General features: G+C 46.5%; 1 non-coding gene across 1 annotated transcript; it reads right to left on the bottom strand.

Moving 5' to 3' along the window:
* Positions 1–11,084: 11,084 nt before the first annotated feature.
* trnae-uuc (transfer RNA glutamic acid (anticodon UUC)) lies at positions 11,085–11,156 on the bottom strand. The gene has a single exon. It is a non-coding gene; the product is annotated as a tRNA-Glu (tRNA).
* Positions 11,157–13,450: the final 2,294 nt, after the last annotated feature.

Genomic DNA, 13,450 nt, shown 5'->3' with positions numbered 1-13,450 from the left:
ATGGCGTGTTTCCACATTGCAGGAATTCTACGTGGCATTCCCCCAACTCCAGAGTCTCAGCACTCTTTGGTTTTCCCATGGACAGTGTGTGGGAGGGAAACAATGTTTTACATGGGAGTTAGGTTCCGTGAGTGTGAAGCTAAAAGTAAACGCAGTGCATTGCTTGAGCTGTTTTCCCCGGTATACCAGAGGCTGAGGGGTAATCTTACAGACGTTTATAAAATCATGAGAGGCATGGATAGGATAAATAGACAAGGTCATTTCCCTGTGATGGGAAAAGTCCAGAACAGGACGAAATTATGTTTGGGGTGAGGGAGGCAAGTGTAAGGAATGATCTGCCGGAGGAAGTGATGGATGTAGGTACAATTGTAACATTTAAAAGGCATCTGGACGGGTATATGAATAGGAAGAGTTCAGAGGGATATGGCCAAGTGCTGGTAAATGAGACGAGATTAATTTCGGCTATCTGGTCGGCACGGATGAGTTGGACTGAAGGACCTGTTTCTGTGCTGTGTATCTCTATGACTCTGGCTTGCCTGTAATGTTTGCCCTGCCTGTGTGTTCAGTTTCTGTCTGGTGTCGGTGACAATGCCTTGATATCTCATTTCCTCCATCTCCCCACTTCCACCTTCCCAGATGTTAACTATTTCATGTCTGGTTGTTTCTCAAGAAGCTGCATTGAAGGTTCATCCTGAAATGACACTTTTGTTTGCTTCCCAAAATCAGACTTACTCACTCCTCGATGTCGTGAAAGATACTAACTCTCAGATGGAGGTATCCAAAATTCAGAGGTGTCTGTCTTGATGTTTTCACTTTTCGGTCTCTGTAAGATCCTGAATCAGTTCCGTCGGGAGAATTAGTTTGAGCGGAGTGAGAATAGAGGGGTGAGAGGAGGTGGAATGGTGCTTTCAATTTTGTCGAAAAAGAAAAGAATGTTCTGCAGAAAGTAGAATTGCTTGTTTGGAATTTCCAACCTGGACTGACAGTGATGACTTTTGTAATCTCTTTTTACAGATTATTTGAAGATCTGAAGACGGAAGTTTCAATATCAATAGATGAAGAGCTTTGCCTAAACCATTGACTCTGCTGCTCCTCAGATGCTGTCTGATCTGCTGTGCTTTGACTCTGACTCTCGAGCATTTGCAGTCCTCAATTTCACGTCAATGTCTGGCAGTCACTGAATCCATCGGGACTATAACAATTTTCGACTATGATTCTGTGAGAAGGAACCAAGCTTTTTGGTTCCTCTTTCAGTACGTTTTCAGCATCAGTGAGACTGGATGAGAGACCCGACTATTGAAGCACTCTGATTGTGGAGCCAGTAAAAGTTATACAGACTGGGAGGAGGAATTCACGGCAGGGAGGTGCTGTACACGCGTTAGTGAACAGCTGAAGCCTCGGTCATGGAGAAACCCAAGGAATCCCGTCCCGTGGATAAACCATGAAAATGTGGCAACTGTGGGAAAGGCTTCCGTTTCCCATCTGACCTGGAGACTCATGGGCGCAGTAACACCGGGGTGAGACTGTTCTCCTGCCCTGAGTGCGGGAAGACCTTCAGCAGTTCCTACTTTCTGCAGAGGCACCAGCGGGACCACACAGGCGAGAGGCCATTCTCCTGCCCCGAATGCGGGAAGACCTTCAGCTATTCCTCCGTCCTACTGACCCACCGCCGGGTCCACATATGAGAGAAGCTGCTCCAAGTACGGGAAGGCCTTCAACGATACCTCTGCCCTGCTGAGGCAACAGCGGGTCCACACCGGGGAGAGCCCGTACTCCTGCCTCAACCGTGGGAAGGGCTTTACCCAGGCCTCCCACGTTCGGGTCTATACGGGGGAGAGGCCCTTCCCCTGCCCAGAGTGCGGGAAGGCCTTCAGCAATTCCTCCCAACTGCTGAGGCACAGGTGGGGCCATACCGGGGAGAGGCCGTTCACCTGCCCCGAGTGGAAGCAGAGGTTCTCATCATTGTGCACCTTGCAGAAGCACCAGCAGGCACACCAGTGCTCCCAACAATCTGATTCTGCTGGTGAAACTGCTGTGGGTCACTGAGAGCACTGAACCCCTGCACATTCTGACAGTGCTTCTCATGGGACATCGGTCGTTTTGTTTTTGTTTTATGCCGTCGTGCTCCCCCACCCCTGTAACTTTGCTTCCATTGGGCACTGCTGCTCATTGAGACCAGGAGCTATTCTCTCTAGATTCTACTGTCCAGTTAAAGAATTGTTGGCTCTTTCTGGGAATGAGTCACAGCCTGTAAGAAACGGCTGAATACTGGGGTGTCTATTCACATTCAGCAGTGACTTTTAAATTAGATTTACAGTTACGTGTCTGTGAAACCGTCATAGTCCAAATATTGCACAAAGGCTTGGCAATCCATTGTTGGAAACTGTTTGCTTGAATTGGTAAGTTTAAAAAAAAAATCTTTTTTAATTTGCCGCTTAAGTCTCTGTCTCTGAGATGGTGGGGGGCTTGATCAAAGGGTTTAAATCATTGGTATTAATTAGATTATCTTCTTTAACTTTGCCCGAGAAAATTTGCCATATTTATAATTGTTGGTTTTTGTTTAAATTATAATGTTGATGAGCAAGATCTGTTCTTCATCAAGTCTGGTTCGGAACAGTTGAGAAATTGAGGGACATTGCATGTTTAAATTTCACTGTGTTGTGAATCTGGTGACAGTGACATTCATTTGTATTGGGTTGCTTACCCTTAGTTGTCGTGTCTTCCACCCCAACTATTCACTATGGTAGTGAGTTCCGCAGTCTCACCACACTCTGAGGTTTTTCATGAAATCCTTAGTAGAGAATTGTAAGGGAAAATGTTGACAAGGGCAGAATATAGGGTGTTAACTGCAAATGCCAGGAAGACATTCGACAAAGTAAAAACATGACAATGTAGAGACAAATAAAGAACTTTGACAGCAATGAGGAGGTCACACGTCAGAGTTCAAGTTAATGATCGTGACAAAAAGAAAAAGTAGTCTGCAGATATTGGATATTGTAATGAAGCAAGTTTCTAGATGCCGTAGTTTGTTTAAGACGATAATAAGAGATGAAATAATCAAAACCACTCATGTAATTTGATGTCGGTAACCATAAGGTTTGTGCATACTATTAATTGATATAGGCCAATTGCGTGCAAGTCGGCCATTCAGCCCATCGAGTCAACATTGACTGACCGTCCCACCCAGACCCAGTCATTACCCTATCCCTGTAACCCTGCATCTTCCATGGAAAATCTACCCTCAACGGCACGTACTTTGGACCGTGGGAGGAGGCCAGAGCACCACAGGAAGCCAACGCAGACACAAGGGGAGAATGTGCAAATTCCACACAGAAGGTCGGCCCGAGGGTGGGATCAAACCCAGGTCACTGATGCCGTGAGGCAGCAGTGCTAACCACCGTGACACCACCACATGCTGCTCTCTAAAGAAGTGAATTTCAAAGACTCGAGACCACTTGTGAGAAAAACAAAACTCTCCTACCTTAAATGAGAGACTAGTCTCTGGCTAGAATTGAGTTGACATTACATTTACATTAAGTCCTCTCCAGATGTTATACAGCTCCATCGGATCATCTGTTTCTTCTAAACTCAAACTGACACAAGCACAGCCTGACATCCCCTTGTCCCCGATTATAGGTTGAGTAAATGAGCGACCCTCCACCTCACTGGTTTGACAATGGATGCCCTCAATCCAAGTTGACCTTAACTGTCCAAAGTCTTGACCCACACGCCACAATGTGGTCAGCCGCACCTCAGCCCTGAACGAGAGCAGAGGAACTAACCAGACAGCAGTGAGGTGGATATTGCATTCCCAGAGAATAGTATTCACATGAGAATGTTGTTCAGCTCACATTCGGATCATTGCAGGGACTATATCTCCTGTTACTTACATGTCTTTGATCCCAATAACAGTCAGTTGTGTTGTACATTGTGTGTGTTTTATCTGTGTTTCACTACATGATTTTCTGTTGCTGTCATTCCCATTAGGATGTGTGAATTCAGTAACAGATAATCGTCTCAGTTCTGAATTTTCCTTGAGGATTGGTGTAGAACGGACTAAGTGTCAGTCAGAATGGAAGAAGCTCTACTGTTTATTTAACCCTTTGCTGTCCTTCTCCTGGGACTGTATGAATGGGGAAGTGTAGATGGAGTTTTACTCTGTATCTAACCCAGTGTAGTCTCTGTCTTGGCAGTGTTTGTTGGGGACAGTGTTGAGGTAGCTTCACTTGCAATTGAAGAGTAGAGGAAGCGTTATTCTGATTGTCATCCCATGCTGTCCTTGTCCTGGGAGGTTTAGATGGCATCTATAATTGAAGTGAATGCAGACTTGGCTGTGGGAGTGGAGGGTACTTCTACCTGAGCACACCCATCTTTGAGATTGCTGTGCTGATCAAGATAGTCTCAGACACCTTTATACACTTTTCCAACCAACCACAGGGTGGTTAAGAATGGGTATAAATGCTGGCATTGCCAGCGATGCCCACACCCCATGCATGAATAAATACTTTCTGTTTAAAAGTTACATTCACGTTCCAAACCCTCTAATGTATGATTGCTTACATGGAAAATCCTTGTGTGTTTGGAATTTCATTTTAAAACATAGGAATGTGTCAACCATGTAGATTTATAACAAGAACAACAAATGGAGAATTTAACAGGTCATGAACAGGACCTGAATGCTGAGTCAGCCTGACCCCCATGGCTGGGAGAGTTCTCCCAGATGTTGAAGTTGCACCAGTGCCTTTTACCCTTGCAGCTTCCCCAAAAGTTTGTCCCTGATGTAAGATCATTCAATGACCCGAAGTACGAACTGTTTTTATCTCCATAGCTGGTTCCAGACTTGCTGAGTAATTCCAGCCCTTCTGCTCTACCCTTTTATGGGATTTGAGCTTCCCTAAGTCAGTGTAATGAAGAACTGCAGATGATGGAGATCTGAAACACAAAAATGCGTCAAAAGCTGGAGAAACTCAATAGGACTGGCAGCACATGTGGAGAGAGAAGCAGAGTTAGCATTTCAAGTGCTGTGACCCTTCTTCACAACTGTTCTGGACTCAAGCCAGGATATTGACTCTGTTTCTTGCTATCTCTCTCCACCGGTGTTGCCAGACTGGCTGAGTTTCTCCAGAAATTTATGTAATGACACTTTCACAAGGTTGATGTTTGTTATCCATCCCTAAGTGAAAGGTGTCTTGCTTGTGCCAATTCAGAGGGCAGTTTAAGAGTCAACCACATTGTTGTGGGTCTGGAGTCACATGTAAGTCAGACCATGCAATGATGGCAGTTTCCCTCCTGAAAGTACGTTGGTGAACATGGGTTTTTATGACAATTGACGTCAGTGCCATCGATACCACACTGAGACTAACTTTGTGTTCCCCATTTATGATTTGAATTATTCACATCTTACCTCTTGCTGTGGTGGGATTTGAACTCATGTTCCCTGGATTACTCATCCTGTGACATTATGACTCTACTGTTGTTTCCCATTCTTTGCTATTTTGTGTTTGCTGTTCACGTCTTTGTCCTCTGATGTTTGGGAAATTGAACCTGTTTAAAAGATTGCCCTAAACTTGTCCCTTTGACCATGTATTTGGTCACCTGTCCTAATCTGTGCTCCGGTCTTGTGATTTTTAATTGAATTCTCATTATGTTCATGTGAAGCACTTTGACATAGTAAACTGTACCACAGGTATTATTTGAATGTAGCTTGTGACCCTATCTTAATACCTGAAAGTACAGGGTCATATTTTAAATGTAGAAGACAAAAATGAGGATGATTTCTTTTCTTTCTGAGGGTTGTGTGTCTTCTTCAAAAGGCAGTGGATTCAAAATCTTTAAGGCAGAGGTAGATAGGTTCTTGATAACTAAGTGGATGAAAGATTGTCGGGGATGTGTTGGAATGTAGAGTTGAGGTTGAATTCAGATCAGCCATGATCTTATTGAATGTTGCAGCAGGCTCGAAGTGCCGAGTGGCCTACTCCGCCCATTATATGTTTGTATCAAACAGTCTGTGTCTCCCCTCTTATAGCTATGAACTGGGTAATTCCTTTCCAATATTGCCCCTTGTAGACAGTTAGTTGAACACCAGATGGCCCCCTATTGGGAGCAGGCACATTGCAGCAGTTGCAGTGTTTCTTGTGTTAATTTTGTTGCTTCTTACTCAGTGATGCTGAGAATCTTCGAAATAAAAACCAAAACACTTCTATTATTATCGCACCAATGGAAGTGTTGGTTTGGATGTATCATTGTTGAATTAGCCATTCCCATCTTTTCCAGAATTCTGTGTTTAAAGCCCTCGAGTCTGGTTTCTACCCCTGAAACAGTTCTTATCAAGGTCATATTTGACATCCTTTGTAACAATGACAGGGCTAAACATTCCCTCATCGAACTGTGGACAGCCTTGATCAGGGTTAATGACAGTACTGACCCTCTCCAACATCACTCTATCCTCTGGGAGAGTCTGCTTTTAGCGTCTTCCGTTCTTATTTGTTTAACCGTAGCTGCTGGTGTTGGCATCTATACTGATGATATCCAACTGTGCCTGATCACCACTTCTCTCTCGACTCCTCTGTCATTCATAATTTACCAATAATTTCATCTGAATGCCTGCTCAATTTCCAGCATTGGATAACCATAAACATTCCCTTAGTTAAATGTTGTGAAGTGTGAAGCCATTGTTTTAGCCCCAAAGTTCGACCTGAGCCTCCGTCCCCACCCCCCACCCCAGTAACTCTGTTGAGAGCCTTCATGTCACTTTAAAACTAGGATCGATAGATTTGTGAAGAGTCGGGGGATGAACAGTTGCAGGAAAAGTGCAGGAAAGTGAATGTGGGGAATGCCAGATCACCCAGAATCCTACTGAAGGGAGAGGCAGGCTCAAGGGGCTGAATGGCATATTCCTGTTCCTATTTCTTACCGTTCCCGAGCCCTTACCTCTGTGACAGGACACTGACTTCAGTGTGTGCCATTACTGAGAGTGTTGATGTTCCCTTGTGTAATATCAACAACTTAGCAACTGCTGAAACCTCTTGCTCCTTGATTACCTCTAAACAGAATAAGCCAATGTGTTCAGGGGAGGCGATGGCCGACTTTATTGTCACCAGACTATTCACCCAGATAATGTTCCGGGGAATTGGATTCACAACCTTCCACGGCAGATGGTGGAATCTGAATTCAATATAAATCTGGAATTAAGAGTCTAATGATGAAATCATTGCGATTTGTTGTAAAAACCTATCAGGTTTCCTGCTGTCCGAACCTGGTCTGATCTACATGTGATTCAGAACCACTGCCAGCTGGTTGAATCTTCACTGCACTTTCAATCAAAACCTCCACTATAACCTCCCTACTTTTATACTACATTTAAAGGCCAATCTCCCTTTTGCCTTCCCTATTAGTCACTGTGCTCCCAGAAGCAGGATTGTGGATCAGTTTTAAGTAGGTCCGATATCTCTGATTACATCGGTACACAAGGCTGTGAAGAAAGCTTTAGGCACGCTAACCTTCATCAGTTCGGGAATTGAGTATAGATGTTGGCAAGTTATGTTGTAGGTATACAGGACGTTGATGAGGCTGCACCTGGAATATTGTGATCAGTTTTGGTCCCCTTGGTGTTCTGACTTCTGACTTCTTCAACTCTGGGTTTGTGTTGAACTTGATGGGATACTTTGTCCAACTCAGCATGTTTAAACAGGGATTCATTTGAAACTTTTCAGGAGGTGAGCTCAACAAGATTGAACAATTCAAAGTTACTTGGAGTCTATTTTAAACTTACATCAGGACCAGTAGTCAGAGACACATACAGCATGGAAACAGACCCTTCGGTCCAACTTGTCCATGCTGACCTGATATCCTAAACTAATCTAATCCCATTTGACAACACCTGACCCATATACTCTGGCAGCTCATTTCATATAAGCACCACCCTCTGCATGAAGAAGTTGTCCCTTTAATATATTTCGCCTCTCACCCTACACCTGTGCCCTCGAGTTCCGGACTCCTCCATCCCAGGGAAAAGACCTTGTCTATTAACCTGTCTATGCCCCTCATGATTTTGTAACCTCTATTACGTCACTCCTCTGCCTCTGATGGTCCAGTGATAACAGCCCCAGCCTATTCAGCCTATCCCTGTAGCTCAAACCCTCCAACCCCCAGCAACATTCCCGTAAATCGTTTCTCACTGAGAAGTCAACGTTTAAGTCCGGAAGAAGGGTTAGTACCCAAAACACTGACTACTCCACATCCTGGTGCTGCCTGGTTTGCTGCATTCTCCCAGCCTCCTGCTTGCTGACTTCGGGTTGCAACATGTAGTGGCTCAGTGTTTACCACTGCAGGCTCACCGTGCCGGGGACCGAGGTTTGATTCCAGCCTTGGGTGGCTGTCTGTGAGGAGTTTTCATATTCTCCCAGTGTCTGCGTGGGTTTTCTCTGGGTGATCCTGTTTTCTTCCATAGTCCAAAGACGGTCAGGTCATGTCGCTTGGTCATGCTTAATTGCCCATAGAGTTAGGTACATTAGTCAGAGGGAAATGGTTCTGGATGGGTTACTCTTCAGAGGGTCGATGTGGACTTGTTGGGACAAATGCCCTGTTTCCACAATGTAGCTCATCTCATCTGCACTACTTTTGTCACTAATGAATGGCTGAGTAGACTCGATGGGCCGAATGGCCTAACTTCTGCTCCAATGCTCTTGCGGTCTTACGTTTCTCTGGATCATTTCATTTGGCAATGTGTAGTCCCTGGCTCAATGAGCAGCAGTTTCCAATGAAAGCAAAGCTCATATGATGGTTGAACTCCTCCAGTGTGGAAACAGGTCCTTCAGCCCAACACATCTGCACAGATTCTCCGAAGAGTAACCCACTCAGATCCATTTTTCTACCCTCCATAAATTGCACACAGACCCCCAAGGGTGGAAGCTTTCCTGGGTTCCTGGTGCCATGAGGCAGCAGTGCTAACCCTGAGCCACCATGAGGTTGTAGCTCATGTGGAGGGTGGGGGAGGCAATCCCACTGCACCCACTGTCAGAACTGGCAGGAGGTTCAGTCCTTGGGGGTGACTAAAGGCAGCGTCACCGGTGGGTCCTGATTGCTGGGAGCGCTGTTGCCCCCGCTGGTGCTTCCGCAAGTTGCAGGAAAACATGAACCTCTTCCCACACTCGGGCCAGCTGAAGGGCCTCTCCCCGGTGTGGACACACTGGTGCTTCAGCAGGGAGGAGGAATTCCTGAAGGACTTCCCACATTCAGGGCAGCAGAAAGGACTCCCCCCCTCCGCCCCCCATCCCCCCGTGTGGACCAGCTGGTGCTTCAGCAGTGTGGAGGAGCGGGTTAAACCCTTCCCACAGTCGGACAGGAGAATGGCATCTCCCCAGTGTGGACGGACTGGTGCATCAGCAGGGCTGAGGAATTGATGAAGGACTTCCTGCACTTAGGCAACTGAACGACCTCTCCCCCATGTGGACCCACCAATGGGCCAGCAGGTCAGAGGAAAGAGCAAAGCCCTTCCTACAATCGGGGCAGAAGAACGGCCTCTCCTCAATATGGACCCACTGGTGTCTCAGCAGGTGGGAAGAACTGCTGAAGGCCATCTCGCACTTGGGGCCGGAGAACAGCCTTCCCCGGTGTGGACCAACTGGTGCGTCAGCAGGGCAGAGGAATCACTGAAGGCCTTCCCACACTCAGGGCAGCAGAAGAGCCTCTTCCTATTTTTGGACCCATTGGTGCTTCAGAACCCTTTCAAATTTCACAATATCCTTCTGATAGGAGGGAAACCAGAATTGTACACAATATTCCAAAAGTGGTCTAAAAAATGTCCTGTACAGCCACAACATAACTTCCCAACACCAATACTCAATCAGAGGATTGCGAACGCTTTCAAAACCCACAAAAAACAAACAGGAAAGAATGGAGGGATAAACCGAATTTTTGAGAGTCACCTTGAAAGCATCAATGAGAAATCGGCGGAGGGGGTTTATTGGGGACCCGTTCTCCTTAAATACACTATATACGTATTTCTCTTGTGCTCTTCGTAGTTTCTCTGTGCTGCAGTGTGTAGTGGCTCGTTGAAATAATGTCCTGATGCAGCTTTGTGGGTGTTGGGATGATTGCTTCTGCAGTTAAGGATTTGGTTTGTGTGTGTTTTTTTTCTGTAGATGCCAGTTTGAAGTTCCCCATTGACTGTTCGCTCTACTGTGACATCAAGGAATGCCACGTTCTTGTTGTTCTCCTCCCCTTCAAGCCAGGAGCCCCCCCTTAGACCATAATCTCACCACTTGGAACACCAATATACAGACGAGTCAAAGGCCTCCACTGAAGGCTAAAACACCGAGTCGAAGATTCACTCCACTCCATTGACCCCATCCAAGAATTCCTGAACACCAAAGACACTGAGATAGAAGAGGATGGAATAATGTTTTTGACATTATTTTTGACATAACAGCCCTGTTCACATCCATGAACATCAACGTGACCAAAGAAAACTGAAGACACTACTCGAAGAACCAAAGACACAAACACAAAAGAGCACCAAATTCATCAGCAAAGATAGCACTGTCAAGCTCGTGGAACTGTGCCTTACCATCCACTTCATATTCAATAACAAGCCCTACAAACAAATCAACGAAATACGCATGAAACCACCAGCATCAGGATTCCGAGCAGAAGCAATAATGCAGAGACTCGAAAAAACAGCCCTTCCAACAATCCACCCCAAACTTTGAGTCCCCTGCAGCGATGACACTTTTGTCATCAAAAAATGAAACAAATTAGAGGTAACCTATAACACCATCAACAATATCCTTACTGGCATAAAATTCACAAAAGAGGAGAACAACAACAAAGCGCCATTTCTAGATGTCACACTAGAGCGAACAGTCAATGGTAAATTCAAAACAGCGTCTACAGGAAAACAATGCACGCGAACCAAGAACTTAACTACAGAAGCAATCACCACTACACATACAAACAAATCTGAATTAGGACACGAATTCAACGAGCCACGATACAATGCAGCACCCAGCAACTACGAATATCAATAAACAACTGTACAGAGCATTTAAGAAAAACGGGTAGGCTATAAACCCCCTGAAATCGGTTTCCCTGACCGGGAATCGAACCCGGGCCGTGGCGGCGAAAGCGCCGAAACCTAACCACTAGACCACCAGGGAGATACGAACCGAGTCTGATAGCTCTACTGAAAATTTCTTCCCTGCCCGGAAATCGAATGGGGGCCGTGGTCAGTCGAAGGCTTTCACCTGTGTATCCAACAATGTCATTTCTTGTATCCATTGCTCCTGATGCGGTCTCCTCCACATTGGGGAGACTGGAGACTCCTCGCAGTGTCAAGTCACAGCGCTTGAGGGAACATCTACAGGACACCCGCACCAATCAACCCCATCGCCCTCTGGCCCAACATTTCAAACCCCCTCCCACTCTGCCGAGGACATGCAGGTCCTGGGCCTCCTCCATCGCCGCTCCCTCCCCCCACCTTACGATGCCTGGACGATGAACACCTCATCTTCCGCTTGGGGTAAATTCAACCCCAGGCCATCAATGTGGACTTCATCAGATTCCTCATTTCCCCTCCCCCCACCTTACATCAATTCCAACCTTCCAGCTCAGCGCTGTCCTCATGACCTGTCCTACCTGCCAACCTCCCTCCCCACCTATCCGCTCCACCCTCCTCTCCGATCTGTCACCTCCATCCCCACCCCCATTCACCTATTGTACTTTTTGCTACCTTCGGCCCAGCACACCCCACCCCCAATTTATCTCGCCACCCCTGGAAGCGTCCTGCCTCTATTCCCGATGAAGGGCTTTTGTCCAAAACGTCGATTTTCCAGCTCCTCGGAAGTTGTCTGATCTGCCGTGCTTTTCCAGCATCATTCTGATCTAAACTCTGGTTTCCAGCATCTGCAGTCCTCACTTTTGCCTACCCAATAAACCCAGTGTGCCGATTTCACATCAACAAACTGACACAAGCAGACACAACGTCTGCAGAAACCCGAGCCACATTACTTTACATTAAAGACATCTGGGAAATGATGTCCGGACAACTCAACCCTCTCAGCATCATGGTAGCCCACAAATTTACCAACACACTTAAACAGGGGCTAATGAACCTGAAATACCCGATACAAACAACCAGAAAACGAATGTAATTTACAAAATACCATACAAGGAAATATATACATGAACTCTGCCGTACAACTTTCTGTGGCAAGAAATGCTGGGATGAGATAAGGAAGATATTTTCAGCCAAAAAAAATTGACACTGACTGGACAGCCATTTAAAATCAACACTGTCTGCCCAGGATGGAAGATCCGAAGGGATGAACTTATTTCTTATTTCCTGAAGATTTACAAAGCTGAGACTGGGTTTTGGTGTTTGTTCCCTTTCCACTCCCAAGAGCCGCAGTGGTTGGGGCAGTGTGTTGGGGAAGGTGAAATGTGCCCATGAGCAGCGTGTGGGGCTTTTACAGCATCCCCTTCTCTGAGAGCGCTGTGAGTTGACTCTGATGTTCTCAGGGACATTTACTGACGCGAGACAGTGAAAAGATTCTCATTCCTGCAGATTAGGAATTGTACCCATACGCCGGTTTCATGACGATGAGAAAGATTAATTGGGATGTGTGAAGAAGCTATGAGCTGCAGTTGAAACAAGTCGGTAGAGTCAGATGCGTCATCCATTGCCCCCATGGTCCTGAAGAAATGTTTGCTTTTGTCTGCTTGAGAGACTTTGGACACTGGTGTGGCAGGGAGAATACTGAGATACCGAGTGAGGGAGATTCAGTGCGCTGACTGTGAAAAGTGCTTCAAACCATTTACTCAGATTGGGGAATTAGAATCACACCCCTCGCGGTGGGAAAGACTATGTCCCCGCTCTGTTTGTAATTTCAAACCCAGAGCAACACGAGGAAAGCTCCACCCAATGGGGAAACCGTGGAAATGTGGGGACTGAGGGAAAGGATTCCCTTCCCTATCAGTGCTGGAAACCCACAGACGCATTCACAACGGGGTGAGGCCGTTCACCTGCTCAGTGTGCAGGAAGGGGTTCAGACAGAGAGAAGCCATTCACGTGCCCCATGTGCAGGGGAGAGCTCACACAGTCAGCTGCACTGCTGACCCACCAGTGGGTCCACACTGGAGGGAGGCCATTCACCTGCTGGAAGTTCCAAAAGGGCTTCACCTGCTCCTCCCACCTGCGGAGGCACCATCGAGTTCACGTGCCAGCACACGGGGATTGAAGGAGCGATGGCCCAGTGCTCCGATCAACCCAGCACGAGGGCGTCCCAGGTTCGAATCTCACTGCGGTCGATTGCAGAATTGGAGGTCGGTCAGTAATCTGGACTTCAGAATCTAAGGATGAAACCACTTTTCGGGGGGAAAAAACACCATCTGATTCACTCATGTCCTTTTTAGTGAAGGAACCTGCCGTTGCGGGAAAGGGTTCACTCAGTCA

This window comes from Chiloscyllium punctatum, chromosome 36, assembly GCF_047496795.1.
Source record: "Chiloscyllium punctatum isolate Juve2018m chromosome 36, sChiPun1.3, whole genome shotgun sequence".
NCBI classification, from domain to species: domain Eukaryota; kingdom Metazoa; phylum Chordata; class Chondrichthyes; order Orectolobiformes; family Hemiscylliidae; genus Chiloscyllium; species Chiloscyllium punctatum.
This window is presented reverse-complemented; position numbering and strand designations above follow the sequence as displayed.